Here is a 19236-nt window from a genome sequence, read left to right as displayed (position 1 = left end):
AAATAAAATATGAGCTCTAGAGAGAGTTTTTACTTCATTTCTCTATATGGATTTCAGAACTCTCTGTTCTCTCTCCTAGAGCATACCTCAAACTAATTTCTGGCTAGTGTATTTTTATGCATTCTGGTACTTTTAATTCTAAGACAAACCAAATTCCTGAATAAGTTAGAATATCAGGAAATTCAGTAATTGAGTTTGGGTTCACTAGGTAAACTTTGATCTTTATCAAGAAAACAGTGTGAGAACAGTTATAAATAGGCCCTTTGCTAATAAATAATAAGAAAAGAATAAGGGAACTCCATCATAGAATTCTCTAAGTTTAGCATGAAAAAAATGAGAATAAAATTCCATATTATATTTGCATTTCTATCAAATTGAATACATCTGAACTATTAGTATTGTATTCTCAGAGGTAAGTAAAAGAAAAAAATAATGGTTTATGCTAGCCAATATCTAATTCATTCTGGAATGGACAGATGTTTTTATTTCTCTAAAATTTAATCTCTAGTGTTGGTAATATAAGTCTATGTCAAAACTTCTCTGTTTATTTGATATGCCCCTTCCATCCTACCTAATAAAGGAAAAGGAGAAGATACCATGTCTGTGTTGGGGTGTTCCTATTGGGGATAGGTGAAGAGAAGGAATATTGAAGTGTCTCTGCCCTTTCCTTGGATCCCTGGGAAACAGTAAGTGTGCTGACAGAGGACAGTATAATGAATACCTTTTTCTGGAGCTCATCATGGTAGCAAAAATGGAGCAGCATAAATGTGTAAAGGGGACATCATCTCTACAGGAGAGAAGGAAACAACTAGGAAGAAAGTCATATGTCCTACAGGTAACCCTGCTTGAACCAGGGGTATGCACTGGGTCCTTGTACATCAGAAGAGGAAAGAGTTGATGTATGAACTATTCTACATTCCCTTATGATCTCTGAAACTAATCTCATGGGGAATCTCTTTGCTAGGGCAGGGGGTGTGGGGGGAAGGAGATTAGATCTTGAATGATTATGATAATATCTGAAATTCTAAGATAAGAAATTAATCTCTTAAACAGAAATGAGGGCCTCTGCGGGCAATAGGTTTGAGGGTTCTGTGTGACAGTGTGAATGTACGTGGTGAATGTATATGCGGGGCTTTTCTGATTTTCAGAAGGATCAGTGATTAGAATCTGTGCTAAACTATTGTAATTGAGATTAGGGCTCCATTGTGTTGCAGGAGGCTTGTCAAATTATGATGGTCAGGCACCAAGTTTCCTACTCCAGGGACATAGGGGTTTTATCTGTGGACTCTCTGAGGTCTCCATGAAACGGAGTATGAATAAAAGAAAACAGTCTGCAGTATTTCATGCTGAAATGCTGAGGACGTGAGCTCACCTAGTACTACTTGCAGCCTTTTTTTCCCTTAAACTAAAGAAGAATGATATAAATATATTTATATTGCAAAGGAATTTCAGAAATTTCTCTTCTTTTATGTGAATTGTTTATAGTAGTTTATTATCTTTAGCTGCAGGGTCATTCTGTCTTCCATGACAGCATGCTGTTATATAGAGGAGAAGCTGTGTGTGTGTGTGTGTGTGTGTGTGTGTGTGTGTGTGTGTGTGTGTGTGTGTGCGTGTGTGCGTGTGTGTGCATGCACGTGCAAGTATGTGATGTTCTAGGGGAAGTGGAAAGGTTAGTAAGAACAATTATGAAGAAGTAAACCTCTTAATAGCCCATTGCTTTCCTGCAAGAGGAGAAGAGTGATCCCCTTTCCTATCCCTGCTTATATAATTTATCTTTGTTTGACATTGAGAGAATTTGTATGTATAGAGGAATCATATGAAAAAAGCTCATCCATCAACTGTTTTTGCAGCTTTATAAACATCCAAAACTTGATGCCAGTACTTTGTTGTTGTCACTTGCATTTCCTCACATTGTTGGACAATCAGATTATCTGGTGTGTTTTTAAAGTAATTATGAGCACAAAAGTGTCTACTGTTGATTATGACAAATGCCTGTCAAGCTGTGAACTATCTGGAAAAGTGCTCACATCTATTAAGAACTTTGATGATCTTTTCCATAATTTATTTTACTCTAGGCAGAGGCTGATATGACAGAATTAAATTTAAGATTATTCTGTGATACTAGATTACCCCAGGAACTATCATTGATGACAGTCAAAGAAGGAAAAAAAAAAAAAAAGAAAAGAAAAGTTTTAAAAGGATGCTACACTAACATTTTAAAATAAGTCAAACTAGAAAAAAATGTTTTTATGTATGTATTAATTAATTTAAATTAATTCAAAGACTCATTGATTTATTAATGTGTCAGACACTATATTAGGTACAGAGACAGTGAAGAATCAGTCACTTTCTCTGCCCTCAAGTGTTTTAAATTTGGTTGTGAAGACCAGAAAGTACAGAGTCAAATAGAATATAAAATAAAAGTGTGAGTAAGGTAAGAAAGGTCATAGAAGAGACAAGTAAACAGGTCTTAATGGATAGAAGTTCCCAGAGGAAGAGTTATTTAAATATTTGGATGGTATAGAGGAGTTAGTCAGTAAGGACAGGAAAGAAAGGCAGAAGATAAGTTATTTCCAGATAAAGGTATAGCATATTCAAAATATCAAAGGAATCAGAGAAGCTTATGAAATCAGTAAATTGAAAATTGTTCAGTATGCTACAACATAAGAGTGGAAGATAAACATGCCAAAAGTGGGATGTGGGAGTTTTACAGGATCTTAGGAGGTGGATTAAAGAGTGTCGAATCAGTAGGGAGCCAGTGAACATTTTTAATTAGAGGAGTGATATCAGATGCTTAATAAAAAGAAAAGAAAAAGAAAAATTTTATTGCTGTCAAGGGGAGAATTGATAGGAAGCAAGACTGGATAACGGGAGACCACATTCAGCAGATACATCGTTGGGACAATTTTTGGGATGGTACTTCCATTTCCCACTTGGATGACTGAGTGTTTAATGGTTCAAATCACTGACATCAGAGACCTAGGGAGAGCAAATTTCTTTGTGTGAGGAGACAGAGTTCAGATTCAAATATTATGAATTTGAGAATACCTGTAGAATAGGCTCATGAGAGAGAGTTGGAAAGCATCAGTGTGTAAAACAGTTACTGCCAACCCAGACATTAAGAGCAGTGACCACTAGTCAACCAGACCCTATACTAGTTAATGTAAGAGCTGAGTAAGTAAAGCATCACCGGTAAACTGCTTCCTCTCCGGGTAATGGGCAGAGATGAATAGGGAGGAGGTAGGGGTTCTCTGAATCTTCTTTTTCTCTGTCTCTTAATCTTCTGATCTAGATGACCTAGATTGTCTATTTGCTTGTATCAATAATTTACTTTGAACTTAGAATACTAGATTGTTTGTTTCCGACCTAAAAGATCTAGGTAGTCTACAGCTTTATATTTATTATGTGTAGCCGCCAATGTAAGTGTGTCACCCGCGTGGTCTTGGTCCCACAACCCTTTTTATTACCATGTGTTTGTCTATCATGAGGCTTCAGGGTGCTTTTGCTTCCAACAGCCAGCACCTACAGCTTCTAAAGCTTGCTTTGCCCACAAGGCCCAAAAGCCAGAAGTGCCTGGGAATTTGCATCTTCTTTTGGTGGCCACCAACCAAAGACCAACAGATGTGGGACTAAGAAAGACCCAAATTCCTTGGCACAGGGCAGTGTAAGTGTATAACTTACACTCAACATATTGCTACTACCTTGAGGATTCTGCCTGAGATCACACCCTTGGTTGGCTTACACCCACATTTCTGCTTTTTCAGTTCCATTTTAGTTCCCTGAAAGGATTTCCTTAATAAATCACTTTCTCACAAACTCTCATCTTAGGCTTGACTTCTGGGGATCCCCTCTCAAAACATAACCTTTTCACGTTTACCTTACTAATCCCCATGTCCCTCCACATGTTGGTTCACAAGGACCTATGAAATGTCTGTGGTTCCATATCAACATATAAATTTGAAACAAGATCCTTGATGACTCACAAGATGGTCCTGTTTCTGATCTTTGTGTAAAAGTATATAATGTAAACATCCTAAGTTTTGAATGCATAGCAGGAATAAATGTTTTATATATGTGTTTGTATGCATATGTGTGTGTATTTGTGTGTGTGTGTGTGTGTGTGTGTGTGTAGTAGCAATAGTGAATCTACAGGCACACCTCAGAGATATTGTGGGTTTGGTTCCAGACCACGACAATAATGTAAGCAATGCAATAAAGTGAGTCATACAATGTTTCTGATTTCCCAGTGTCTGTAAAAGTTATGTTTACACTATAGTGTAGTCTACTAAGTGTGCAGCAGCATTATGTCTAAAAAACAATGAATGTACCTTAGTTTAACAATACCTTATTTCTAAAAAATGCTAACAATTGCAAAGGAACAAAATTTGCCACCTCAAAATATCTCTCCTTGGCGTGAGTGTTAGGGGAACCACTACGGAAACCTCCTGCCTTGGCCAGGCAAGATAGTAAACACTTGCATGAGTTATCTTACAACAGGAGATCCTGGTAAAGAATGTGGAACTAACAAGCTACCAGCAACAGGAAGAATTTGTGAAAGGTCAAAAGGAGAGAGGAGATGCCAGCCCATATGTCCTACCAACCTCCCAGAATCCTTCTCTCTAGAATCCATCTTGGCTGAGTTATGTGAGCTCCACCAGGAAGGATCCTGAGTCAGAATGATTGGCTAGAGACAACCCAGAAACTAACTCCATTACCATAAAATCCGAAACTGCGAGCCACATGGCAAAGGATTTCTCCTGGGTTCCCTTACCCTGTTGCTCTCCACTCAGGCACCCCTTCCCAATAAATTTTCTTGCTGTGTCAGCTCATGTGTCTCCTCAGACAATTCATTTCTGAGTGTTAGATAAGAGCATGCTCTCAGGGTCTGGAAGGGATCCCGCTTCTTGCAACATGGGGATTAATATAGGTTGATTATTTTCAAGAAACAAAAGACTCAGGAACTGGTTTTATTTTATTTTTTTACCTCCCCCCTTAGCAGCCTAAATAATTTAGACAGAGGATCTGCTCCCTAAATAGAGCTATTACCATAGTCATCTACAAAAACTACATGCTATGTGTGGTGGAGGAAATTCAGCAAGACCTGGAGATCGGAGTCCACTGTGTCCCTTTGTCTCTGCATGGCCCAACAAACATTTGTTTATAAAACTTTTGCTTTTCCATCTCCAAATGAATTGCCTTCATCCACTTTGAAGACCCAAACCACTAACCCCAACATCCACTTTTGTCTTTAACTAAGGATGGTATTTAAGGTGAGGGTTTTGGCCATTTTGGCAAGTTACTTAGCTCTCCTTTGTCTCTCCCATGTATATATGTTATTAAAGTTTTGTTTGATTGTCTCATTTTAATCTGTCTTATGTCAATTTAATTCTTAGACCAGCCAAGAGAACCTAGATAGGTAGAGGAAATTTCTTCCTCCCTAACAATATCATCTAAGGCTTCAACGAGTCAAAATATTTTTGCTGGTGGAGGCTCTTGTCATGTTGATGGCTGCTGACTGATCAGAGTGGTGGTTGCTGAAGGCTGGGGTGGTAATTTCTGAAAATAAGATAACAATGACGTTTACTGCATCAATATACTCTTCCTTTCACAGATGGTTTCTCTGTAGCATGAAATGCTGTTTAATAACATTTTAGTCAAAGTTGTGTTACCAAATAAATAGCCTGGACCCATGCACATCCCGAGCCAAGACCCCTTGTCTCAGTCAAGGAGGTTCTTTTACCGATCTGATTCACACAGCCAATAAGGAAACTGATGCTGAAACTGGAAAAGCACAAGTTTTATTCAGTGGCCAAAGAATGGAGAAATGGGAACTTAGTTCTCAAATCAACTTCTTAACCTGATTCTGGTAGAGACTATATATATATATATATATATATATATATATATATATATATATATATATATATATATGTATATGTATATGGGTCGGGGTAAACGGAAAGGACTTGGAAAGAGTGAGGGTAATATTCATGAATTATGTGAGAACAGAGGTGTGGTTTGGACCCGGAACTTACATAACACTCTTTTTCAGTCCTTGTATGGGCTTTTCCAGTTGTTGTCATGGCAATTGTCAACTGTCATGGTGAGGGTAGGTGTGTCATTTAGCATGCTAATGTATTACAATTAGTGTAATGTGGTTCAAAGTCTACTGAAAGTCAAGTCTTCCACCATCTTGGGACTAGTAAGTTCTAATCAGTTCTTGTGTCTTCCTCTTTGCAGCTTCCTCCTGAAACTTAAATAAGATCAGTTGGTTTCCAATGGAGGGAGGGGCAGGGGTATGATTCTGGAGCAACAGCCTTGGTAATAGCAGAACTTCTTTCAAACTTGAAGTAAATCCTTTCAAACCCTGTCACTGCTTTATCAATGAAGTTTATGTAATAATCTAAATCCTTTGTTGTCATTTCAACAATCTTCACAGCATCTTCACCAGGAGTAGCTTCCATCTCAAGAAACAACTTTCTTTACTCATACACAAGAAGCAACTCCTCATCCATGAAAATTTTATCATGAGATTGGAGCAGTTCAATCACATCTTCAGGTTCCACTTCTAATTCTAGTTCTCTTGTTATTGATTACTTCCTCCCCTGAAGTTATCCATGAGGGTGGAATCAACTCCTTTCAAACTTCTGTTAATATTAATATTTTGACCTCTTCCCATGAATCACAAATGTTCTTCATGGCATCTAGAATAGTGAATCCTTTCCAGAAGTTTTTAAATTTACTTTGCCCATGTCCATCAGAGGAATCCCTATTTATGACAGCTCTAGCTTTACAAAATATACATCATAAATAATGACTTGAAATTCAAAATTACTCCTTTATCCATGATCCATGGAATGGTTGTGTTAGCAGGCATGAAAACTACATTAATCTCATTGTCCATCTCCATCAAAGCTCTTTGATGACCAGGTACATTGTCACTGAGCAGTAATATTTTGAAATGAATCTGTTTTTCTGAGCAGTATTTGTTAACACTGGGTTTCAAATATTCAGTATACCATGTGTTAAACAGATGTGCTGTCATCTAGGGTTTATTGTTCCATTTATAGAGCACAAGCAGAGTGGGATTAGCATCATTCTTAAGGGCCTTAGGATTTTTGAGAATGGTACAGGAGCATTGGCTTCAACTTAAAGTCACCAGCATCATTGGTTCCTAACACAAGTCAAGCTGTCCTTTGAGTTTTGAAGGCAGACATTGACTTCTCATGTCTAGCTATGAAAGTTCTAGATGACATCTTCTTCCAATAGAAAGCTATTTTATCTACATTGAATCTCTCTTGTTTAGTGTAACCACCTTCATTAATTATCTTAGCTAGATCTTTTGGATACCTTGCTGCAGCTTCTACTACATCAGCACTTGCTGCTTCCTTTTGCACTTTTATGTTATGGAGATGGCTTCTTTCCTTCAACCTCATGAACCAACCTCTGTTGGCTTAAGACTTTTCTTCTGCAGCTTCCTCACCTCTCTCAGCCTTCATAGAATTGAAGAGAATTAGAGCCTTGCTCTGGATTAGGCTTTGGCTTAAGGGAATCTTGTAGCTGGTTTGATTTTCTATCCAGACCACTATAACTTTCTTAATATCAGCAAAAAGTCTGTTTTGCTTTATCATTTGTGTGTTCGCTGGAGTATCACTTTCAATTTCTTTCAAGAACTTTTCCTTTGCATTCACAACTTGATTTGAATGACTAACTCTTTGACGCAAGAGGCCTAGCTTTCTGTTTATTTCAGCTTTTGCCATGCTTTCCTCACTAAACTTGGTCATTTATAGCTTTTGACTTAAATTGAGGGACCTGTGGCTCTTCCTTTCACTTGGAGGACATTGTAAGGTTATTAACTGACTTAGTTCTAATATATATATATATATATATATATATATATATATATATATATATATTTTTTTTTTTTTTTTTTTTGGTCTTTGGAAATAAGGATTTCTGAGGAGAAGGAGAGAGATGGGGAATGGCCAGTCGGTGGAGCTGTTAGAATGTATACATTTAGCAATTAAGTCTGTCTTCTTGTATGGGTGTGATACCCGGCACCTCAAAAAAATCACAATAATAACATCAGAGATCGCTCATCACAGATCACCATAATGCATACAATAATAACTAAAAGGTTTGAAGTATTAAAACAATTGCCAAAATGTGACACAGAGATATGAAATGAGAAAATGTTGTTGAAAAAATGGCACCAAAAGACTTGCTTTATTCAGGGTTGCCATAAACCTTCAATTTGTAAAATACACAATATATTGCAAAGCACAATGAAGTAAAGTGCAGTGGAAGGAGATATTCCTGTACTTGTATTTGTCAGGAGAGTTTCAATTCTAACTGACAGAAATCCAACTAAAATTAGCTTTAAAAAAAATAATAATTATGGTCTGCAACTGGCATGTCCAAAGTGTGGGACTGGGCTTGACTACTGTAGAACTGAGGACTTGATGGTGTCATCAGAAGTGGATCTTCTCCTGCATATTTTGCATGTGTTTACTTCAATTACCTTCATTCTCAGGCAGGCTCTTTCCATGAGGAAACACAATGGTTTCTGGAAGCCTTAAGCCTACAGTGTCCTCATAAATCTGGTTTCTGTGGTTTGTAATCAAGAAATGCAATTTATTTTATTTTCTTTGTCAATGACCTATTTGTTTTTTACATCTTTGTCTCCAGAAGCTTTTAGAATTTTCTCTTTACCTCTGTTGATCTGCAATTTCACGATGATTTGTATCATTATGGATCTTTTCTTAATTTATTGTGCTGGACTCTCTGTGGACTTTTTTAGTCTGGAAACATCTATTATTCAGATCATACTATGTTCAGATCATATTCATGTTCATATTATTACATTAATAATAACCTAACTTCCATTTCCCCTTCTTCTTTCCTGAAATCTGAATTGTTTTAGTCAAGTGTAGTGATAGAATTTTCTTATTTCCATTTCAACCTCACTTTTTTCTTTTTTCTGGGTGAAAATTTCAAGTTTATATATTATATTTACTCTTTATTTATTTATTCATTTATTTTTAAATTCTAGTGTCTTTTTTTCCTTTTTATCTAGTGTTACATTTCTTCTGGATGAAATATCTTTTTTGAATGATTTTTAAACTTCTTACTGATTCTTATATTTTTCTCTTTTTCTCTAAATTTCTTTATTTCATTGTTCCTTTTTGTCTGGCTTAAATCTTTAGGAAGTTTCCTTAAATATCAGGTGACTATTAGGTGTGCTGTCATAGTTATGTACAATGTGCTAAGAAGTTACTAGAAGAATTCTCTGCATGTGGGCAAAACTGTGGTGGATGGGTGAATTTTACTTTGTGTTGATCAGATAAAGGTGCAGCTTTTTCATTGGGAAATCATGAAAGGTCAGTATCTATTGGTCTTTTCTCTTCAATTTAGTCTTTTCCCTATGTGTAATTCCTCAATCATTTGCCTGTGTATATCTCCTGTTTCCCTCTGTTCTGGAAGACAATGTGAAAAATAGGCTTTCACACAAAGATATTCACTTAATATCACCCTAAGACTTGTATTTGGTGTCCATGAAATCAGAAACTATCTTGATCAACCCTTTCAGAAAGCCAGCCTTCAACAAACTGTAGAGGCTGTATGAGTTCTTACTGCTTAAGTTATCCCCCAAATTAGTGATTTAAAACAATAATTATCATTTATTACCTCTTATGGTTTCGGTAGATCCAAAATTCAGAAGCAGCTGCTCTGGGCAGTTCTGGCTAAGGGTCTCTCACTGAGGTTGTAATCCTATGGATGCCAGGCTTCGGGCATCTGGAGGCATCACTGGAGCTGGAGAATTTACTTTCCAAGGTGGTTAACTGACATAGCTGACAAGTTGGAATTGGCTCTTGGTGGAAATCCTCCATCCCTCTTCAAGAAGGGCATTCCCCAGGGCTGCTGCAGTGTACTCAGAGCATGTAATTTTCCTATAAATTTATATAAATTACATATATATATATACACACACACACACACACACACACACACACACACACACACACACCACACACACACACACACACACATATATACAAAATCAGTAAGGCCTCTTAGATAATACTATATTCTTTACATCATTGCCCAGATGGTTCCAGGTTTGGCCTTGGAGCTCTTTCAGTTGGCTCCTTTGTCCTTTTGACATGTCCTCTCCTTTTCTTTCTCTCTTTTTTTCTTTTCTTTTTTTTTTTCAGCATTTCCTTATTTTCTGACATTTCAAATTCTTCATGTTGATATTATATTCCCTGTCCCAGCCCTAAAATCAAGCATTCGCCAAGAAGCCCTGGTTCTTTCTATTGGTGAATTCTATTAGACACCAGGATTGGATGCTGGGTGTGTTCATTGCTATTGGTGTGTCATTGCTTCTGGGCCCTTTAGGCAGACAGAACTAGAAGGTATATGCATGTATTCTAATCCATGCAGACACACACCAAAATGATTACTTTATCAATCTATCTAGAATTATGCTAATCATTGTTTATAGGGATGCCCCCAAGTAATCCCATACCATATGGCTCATTCTAGCCTTTTCCAGGGCATACATTTTGTAGTACAGAATCTGAATATAGACCATGGATTCAAGGCATCCCTTTGATTAAATAACAGAAGTCAATCAGACAATTTTGTCTGAGGAAGTCCAAAACCCACCCTCAGGGAAAAGGTCATTTTGCATATTTTTTGTTTGCTTCTCATATGCATGGTTTTCTCTAGTTCAGCTATCTCTTTAGAGATTTTGGGGGGAAATGATAACAGGGAATGATTAAGTTTAGTTGAATTTCAGTATTCTCAATCTCAAATGGAATAATTAAAATTAACATGCCCAGTTATATTCTATGTGTTTTAACATCATTGGTACTAAACTGATTAAGATTATTAATATTTTATGAGTTGATATCCCGAGTGTCAGAGTATATTAGAGCTGTTTAACATTAGTGTCTCCTGTAGAATTTACCTTTCCCAGCAGTGAACCATTTTAAAATTCAAATCTCTAAACACAAACTTTTGTAAATACTTTTTATATCCACCAGCTATGTGTGTTCCATCACAACAATGATCTAAGCATAAAGCTTGCTCTATAGTAAGTAGAAGGAGCAGCTGCTTTAATTACAGTGGAGTCTCACTGGAAAATTACAGTGGCCCTCACTGGAAAAATAAATAAAAAGGAACATCATTACCATCCTTATAACTGTACCCTAACAAACTTTATCTGAAATCAGAGAAAAAATTTTAACTACTTGCATTAAGATTTAAAATTGTGTTAAAATGTAAATATACATAAGGTGTGCCTTTTTGAATTTTAGTTCATGTATGCTCTTAAAAGCACACAATCACTGAATATTATTTATGGTATTTTCCCTATAGAGTATCTAGTACAGCAATATTAACAATAAGCAAACAACCTTGTCTGCTAAAGGAGAAAACAAGTTCTAGAGACATTGAGTAGGCTTAAGCCTCTGATTAACCAAGCATATCTGTTACACAAATTACCTATTGTGTAAAACTGGAAAAAATAAAATAATCTCCCTAAGCCTCATTTTCTTTATTGGTAAATTTAGTAATGATTACATGTATATCATGAGATTATTATTAGGATTAAATGAGAAAATATGTGTAAACTTCCCTGTTTAGTGACAGGTATGCATGTTGCACCACAAAGATTGGTTCCTTTCACTTCCCTAGGTAGCATGAGGAACAGACACTGGATAAAACTTAATCTATTGTCTCTGATTCTCATGTTAATAAGAGCTTTAGATAATCCAAAATGCACAAAGCAACAATTCAAATAGCCCTATGGCTTAAGCCCACTCTACTATGAACCCTCCAAGTGGTGTGTTTAATTTATATGTGAAGTAGAAATTGGTGATTGAATAAGGAAATCCATCATGCAATATTGTTCTTCCATGCTGCTATTTAATTGTTGATTTACTTGTGAGCGGCCCAGAAAAAGAAAATATTAGGCTCATCTCACGGCTCCAATGGTATCAAGGAAAGGTGTTACACTGGGGCCTTTAATAGCAGCCCTGGAAGTTCATGCACGATGTCTCATTTTCAAACTTCATTAGGTTGCCTGGTCCTGAAGAAGACAGGACCTAAATAGGAGGAAAATTATATAGCTATATATAATATATATATATATATAATCTATAAATAAATCTGTATCTCTCTATATATTATAGAGAGGGAGAGAAAAAGAGATTACAGACTGAGACAAAATAATTAATAGAACTCCATTATTCTCCATCCTCCAAACCATTGAGCATAAAGATTCCATTTTATACACTTATAAGTATTTTATTTCTAAACATATTTTCAGAAACATATACTCATAATTAGAAAGCTACCTATAAAGGAATTGTTTGCCATCTCTTTATCTCCATCTAGATTCTCCTCAATATGTGGTCATTATTTTAGTTTGTAATTTTTAAAAGTACAGATTTTCTGAAACATTTAAAAAGTAGAGTTTAACCAATGCCTCTCAAATTCACACGTTTATGACATTATAGTCACATAGATGTACATTTTCATATGCTTTTACAGAAGTTTTATCAGTAGATAACTTAAGACTAAAATGAGATTTCCACTCACATCTTAAATAAAAATGTGCCTTAGTTATCTTAGAAATAGTTGTTTTAGAAATTACATAACTGTGCATGTATTCAAAAATATCAATGCATGCAAGCAAATTCATTTGTTTCATTCATTTTTGGAAGACACATTATGATCTTATGCTCCAAATATTTGCAGGTGCAAATATTTAAAAGATCACAATTACAAGAATTTGATCATAGTGGATTACTCACAGCTGCAAATGATTATATAGCTAGCCCATCATTTATAGCAGCTCCTAAAGCACTAAGAGCATATAAGAAGAATACTGTGATAATGATGTAACAATATGAAAACATTTAGATAATGCTTACATTTTAAATAACTTCTTTCTATGGGTCATCATATTTGATTATAAGAAACTATATGCCCTTGGAAATACTGTGTCATCTTTTTCTCTGATGGGCTGTTTCTACTCTTGGTGTTTTTCATCTATTGCCTAAACTAACCTCTCCATTCTCTTACTGTTAGTCACATTGTTGATCAAGTTGCTATAGATGGGATGTACTATTTCCCCTTGTAATACAGACTGGCACCTAAATGTTTCCTCTAATAATCAGAAGTAAAATGTCTCACATTATTTCAATACACCTGACCTTTTAAACTTACTGGTAAGCTTCCCATTACTGTATAGAGCAAAATTCTCTGTTCATTTGTGGGGAAGTGTATAACCACTAAATGATAATTACCATATCATTCTATTTCCCCAGAGACATACCTCAGCAACTGTTATATAACATTTCAGTCCATAATCATACCCTTACAGTTTTATACAAACACACACACACACACACACACACACACGTATCTCTTACATGATTTTGCAACTCAGGAGAGAAGTGTAATTCTTCAACTCTGCTCTTGACCTTAGAATTGGAAATTAAAGTAGCATTGCTCTTTTCAGCAAACTTCTAGAATGCTTGTCTCAGTCACATGTGGATGTGTAACAAAGCACCCCAAAGCTTAAAAACACAATTTTTTATTTGCTCATAATTTTGTGGGTCAGCACTTTTGGCTGGATTTAGTTGGCGTTTATTCTACTAGTCATTCTAAGGATAACTTATGTGGCTTTGATGTCCTGGTGGCTTGACTGGAAATAAGTTAATATAACCTCACTCATTCACACTTCTGGGCTGCGTTTGGCTGTTGATTAGGACATGGAATCTAGCAGGCTGGGATAGGATTCCACACTTGTTGGGGGAAGAGTTCTAGTCAGCAACATGAGAGGGATCACTGCAATGTGTAAGTATGTTTCAAGCTTCAGCTTCTAGTATGTCTGATAATGCCTTATGTCCAAAGCAAATAGAAAGGTCAGTTGTCAGTGTGGAAGAGGATTACACGAGAATGTGGTACAAAGAGAATTTATCTATTAGAAGATATTAACATATCAGTGTCCTATATACATTAGTGTACCAGAGTCCTATATGCTTTCACATAGTCACATGGTTATAAGGTGAAAACTTCAAGGGACAAGATCAGTACGTTATTTTTCTTAAGTTGGCATGTTGCACTCATTGATTTAGCAAATTCAACAAGGTCTAAAATCATCCCTTTGGTATTGTCCTGACAAAAGGTATTATGAAAACACTGAGGCACTGAATTAGGTTATGTTTTTTCCTGGGTTGATGCATACTTATCAAAGTCATAAAATTGATTAATAAAATCAGAATGTCTATTTGGAATTTTATAGAAAGAACCACAGCTGGTTTCAACTAGCCTAATATTAGGTTAAGATTACCATTTTATAATAGACATGGCATTCCTTATGGGATCAGACCACTCATATTTGATTGACTAAGGCTCTTCAAACTCCTGGACAGAGTTGGGCTGGGTATGGCTTTGTCTAGGTAAGTGATATCTAAACATTTTTATCTTACACTCTGCTATTAAGAATCATTTTAAATACTCACTCCAATGTCTATACATTAATTCATGCAATACAGTTCTAATATATTTTAAATATTATAAAGCATACAAATATACTCTACAACATAGGTTAAAATGAAACAATAATAAATACACATTAGCTATGATTTTCATCCTGTATTGCACTGAACAGGCATGCCCATTTGCCACATATGAGGACCACTGGCCCGGGTTTCTGATTTTTCCTCAATAGCCCTCTGAGTTTACACAGTTAAAAAAAAAGTATATTAATATATACATAGTTAATAATTAACATATACGTAAGCCCTGTGCTGGCTTAAGCACAGGGGGCTGGTGAGATTGTTATATATCTTTTAGGTGATGTTGCATAGCTGCACTTGCATCTTGGTATTCATTATGTTTTGATCTCAAAAATTAATTCTAATACTGTATTTCTCTCATTGCCAAGCAATGGTGACACTTACTATAGCTTATGGCCTATAAGTTACATTTATCACTATTGTAACATTCCCTTAAATATTTTTATAAGTCAAATTACCAGTTTAAGCATGTGTTGAAATGCTCAATTTAAAATTGTAAGTGTGCTGAAAACTTGGCACTTATTCCTTCATAACAAAAGAAGTTATTTAGCAGCTACACACAAACCGTCAGTGATGTGGAATATAGCTTTCTAATGTTGATTAATCCATAGAATTCCAAAGTATAATACGGAAGCACTTTGCAGATTAAATTGTCTTTCACACATATAACAAGGTGTTGATAGAATAAGTGTTTTTTTGCCAGTCTAATTTTTAAAATGTGGTATTTGCCGAAGCACAAATGTTTGCAAATCAGAGCCCTGTGAAATATGTAAAACAATTCCAATCTTTTCCCTATTTGCAGAAGGAAAAATTGGTCTAGTCTACTTCTCAAAGTAGCAGTATGTTTTATATGATTAGTTGTTTCAATTTATTTCTGCACAGAAGGAAACAGCATTATGAGCAGATGTTTTATTAGAGCCACATGTTTCAAAACATAATATATTTTACACCATATTCAATATTTATTTTTATATTCTGGCTTTATTTTAAATTAAAAAAGAACAGTGCTGAACAATTGTATCGATTTTGTTAGATTGTCTTGTTAGGAATGATTGCATGATAAATAGATTATTTGACTATGAACTAATTAACTTTTTCTAATAATTATGAGAATGGGATACAATTTTATCAGGACAGGAAAACAGACATTTATCTGTAACTTTGATGGGAGGTTAATATATATACATGTGTATATATTTATAATTGCATATACATACAGATTATATATAGTCAATTGGGAATTAACTACTTTATTTACAGTAAAACCAAAAAATAGATGGCAATGACAAAGAAAATTCAGAATCCTTCATCAATGTAAATATGAAAATGAATGGAAGCACAAATTAAAATCATTGTATATGTCACATTATAAAAATTTCCTCTAAGAAGATCTATTATTTTCAGGGAAGAAAGCAGTCAGATTATATGATGCATCTTTAGAATTCAAAAATTTATATTTCATTAAGACACCTAAACACCAGTAACTTTGTTTGCTGAGCAATTACATGGCCTAAAAACTGAAATTCCACAGAGTAACTATAGATTGGGAAAGTATATACAAAAGTAGATATAAAAGTGTCTTCCCTGATTTACAATAGGGTTACATCTGGATAAACCCATCACAAATTGAAAATGCATTTAATACACCTAAAATACCAAACATCATCACTTAGTCCAGACTACACTAAATATTCTCAGAACACTTACATTAGCCTACAGTTGGGCAAAACCATCTAACACAAAGCCGATTTTATAATTGTACTCAATATCTCATGTAATTTATTGAATACTGTACTGATAGAAACAAAATTGTTGTATGGGAACAGAATGCTTCTAAGGGTATAGTTTGTTTTCGTTCATAAGTGTATTGGTTGTTGACCTTGTGATCACGTGGCTGACTGGGAGCTGTGCTGTCACTGTTGCTGTCCAGCATCATATCGCTAGCCTGGAAAAAAAACAAAATTCAAAATTCTAAGTGCGGTTTCTAAATATGTATCACTTTCGTACTTTTGTGAAGCTGAAAAATTGTAAGTTAATTTTTGTAAATCAGGGACCATCACTAGTAGTTTGACTTACACAATATAAAAGAAAAAGTAATACTAAGATATAATAGCTGTTAAGAGAATTTAGCTCCCATAGTCACAATGAATTTTTAAATAAAATAGAAGCATGCACTTTTAGAATAGGTATATAGGTATGCACTTGTTTCTGTTTGGGGGAAAATGCTTTTCTTTTGAAAGGAGGTAGATTTACCAAGAAGCTAATGTAGCTTAATCTTAAGGACCTGTCTTTGCATAGGCTCCTTTTTGACAATACTTTCATAAGGTCACATGTTTTTGTAAAATTTTTAAAACTAAGATATTCTGACCACAGTTGGTTGGAATAATTGTCTCTTTGTATCAATTTTCTCTCCATCACAATTCCCCTCTGATGGGTGACACTGAAGACAGCTTAGGCATTTTGTGGAGCTAAGTAACAGGAAAATGAATGGAGCACATTTGTGGGTGGAGCAGTGGGTGATATTTATGTGGTTCATAGGCACTTCCATATCTAGTTAATTACTGTCCTCCTCTCCACTGAAGGAATGGCTTCCAGGTATATTTCTATTATTTACTGTGTTGACTGCCCCAGCCTACTGAATGAATTTGCAGGTTTAGAGGCCCTACTATAAGAAGAAAATTTCTTATGATATAAATGGTGGAGCATAAACAAGATTAAAAATATATGAAACCAGAAACAAGTCCGTGGTAAAGTTATATGTAACAGGGAGAAATAGACAATTATAATAGCATTTAAAACAGATAACTGCCAAGTATATTATTAATTTAATTTTTGAAATTTTGTGTTGATTTTTCAGTTTTGTAGAATGCCTAACTTTTATCATCTGTCTTCTCACTGCAAATAAATATATACTTGAAAATTAGTTTTTGATTTTTTATTTCTCAAAGAGAGACATCCAAGCTCTATGAAACCTGAATTGCCTTCTTTGATATGAAGTATGCTGTACATTTCTTAATTTAGAGAAGTGTCTTCCTTGTAGGTGTTTCAAAATGTGTGGAGGCAAGGAGGTTAATTGTCCTGCAATGCAGAGGTAGTTTCACATAGTCTATTCTTAAGAATAAACAGGGCTTCTCTGGTGGCGCAGTGGTTGAGAGTCCACCTGCCGATGCAGGGGACACGGGTTCGTGCCCCAGTCCAGGAAGATCCCACATGCCTCGGAGCGGCTGGGCCCGTGAGCCATGGCCGCTGAGCCTGCGCGTCTGGGGCCTGTGCTCTGCAATGGGAGAGGCCACAACAGTGAAAGGCCCGTGTACTGCAAAAAAAAAAAAAAACAACAACAAAAAACAATATGTGACACAGCACTCTTTCCCAATATAAATTATAAAATGTCCAGTGTGTTATATGCATGTGTATTAACTTCTCCCTAAGCAAAATCAAAACATTTTATTATGGAAATTTAATATAAATTGCTTCAATTGTGTTTAAGTGTTTCATCTTCTTATATTTATCTAAAAGTAGTTTAATCTTATTTAATGTTGAAAATTATTTATATCATGATCAATTATTATGATTTTGTTGCAAATATAGTTTTAGTTTACATATATACATACACACACATGTGGCACACACATATATACCTTGGGAATGGAACCTAATGAATTATAGCTGGGCCTAAATGTAATTTGGGTCAAGAATTTTGATGTTTCTCTTTGATCCATTGCCTTATCATGAAGACAGAGCTGATTTCCTTATCCATTCTCTATTTTCCAATTCACATAAATTAAAACAATCCACTTGCTGGGTTCATAGTGGTATGGGCTTAAGACATAGTATGTCATATGTTGTTGAATGATATGACCTTTAAAGTATCTTCCAATGTTAACAATCTAAGAGGAAAATAGTACTTCCTAGAAGTGAGGCAAATAATTAACTTCATTTTACAGATGAGGAAATTGAGGAAAAGTAAGCTGGATTAATTTGCCCACAGGTACATAGCTAACAAATTTGAAGTTCAGATTTGAATCCAAGAGCGGGATTCCAGGGCTTCTGCACACACCATCAGTCCAGGAGTTCTTGCTTCTGCTCAGACCATACTGCTAATCTAATGTCTATCTTTTTATTGATCAATCACTGTTATTCTTCTTTTCCACCATCACCCCTTAATTTTGAAAAACACTGTCAATTAATCATAGCCATTGTGTCATTCATTACCTTCCATGGCAGCCGGGTAAAGGTTGCTCTCTGATCTTCAACTGTGGGGGGCATAAGTGATCAAACATCCCTGTTACTGCTTTCTGAAATCCATAATCTAGTGGCTCTGAGGCCACACCTCTCACAGTGACCAACCAATGATTGGCTTAGCAGGGATAGATACCAAGACAGGCTCATTCCTAGAAGAGTGGGACTCTTCCAATGGATGACTTTGGCTCAAGATTCCCATTTGGCCCCATCAAAATTGTTAAGATTGCCTTCCCATCTGAGATTCTTTCATTCTGCATTCCTTCTTTCCCTCTTTTCTTCACAAGGCTCAGAGCTTGCATCACGGTCCATCAGCTCTCCCTGTCTCCTTGGGCTCCCTCTTCCTTTCTCTTACAGGTGTTTTCCTTAATAAATTCCTTGGATGTTTAATTCCATATTGGTC

This window comes from Tursiops truncatus, chromosome 18 (genome assembly GCF_011762595.2).
Source record: "Tursiops truncatus isolate mTurTru1 chromosome 18, mTurTru1.mat.Y, whole genome shotgun sequence".
NCBI lineage: Eukaryota > Metazoa > Chordata > Mammalia > Artiodactyla > Delphinidae > Tursiops > Tursiops truncatus.
This window is presented reverse-complemented; position numbering follows the sequence as displayed.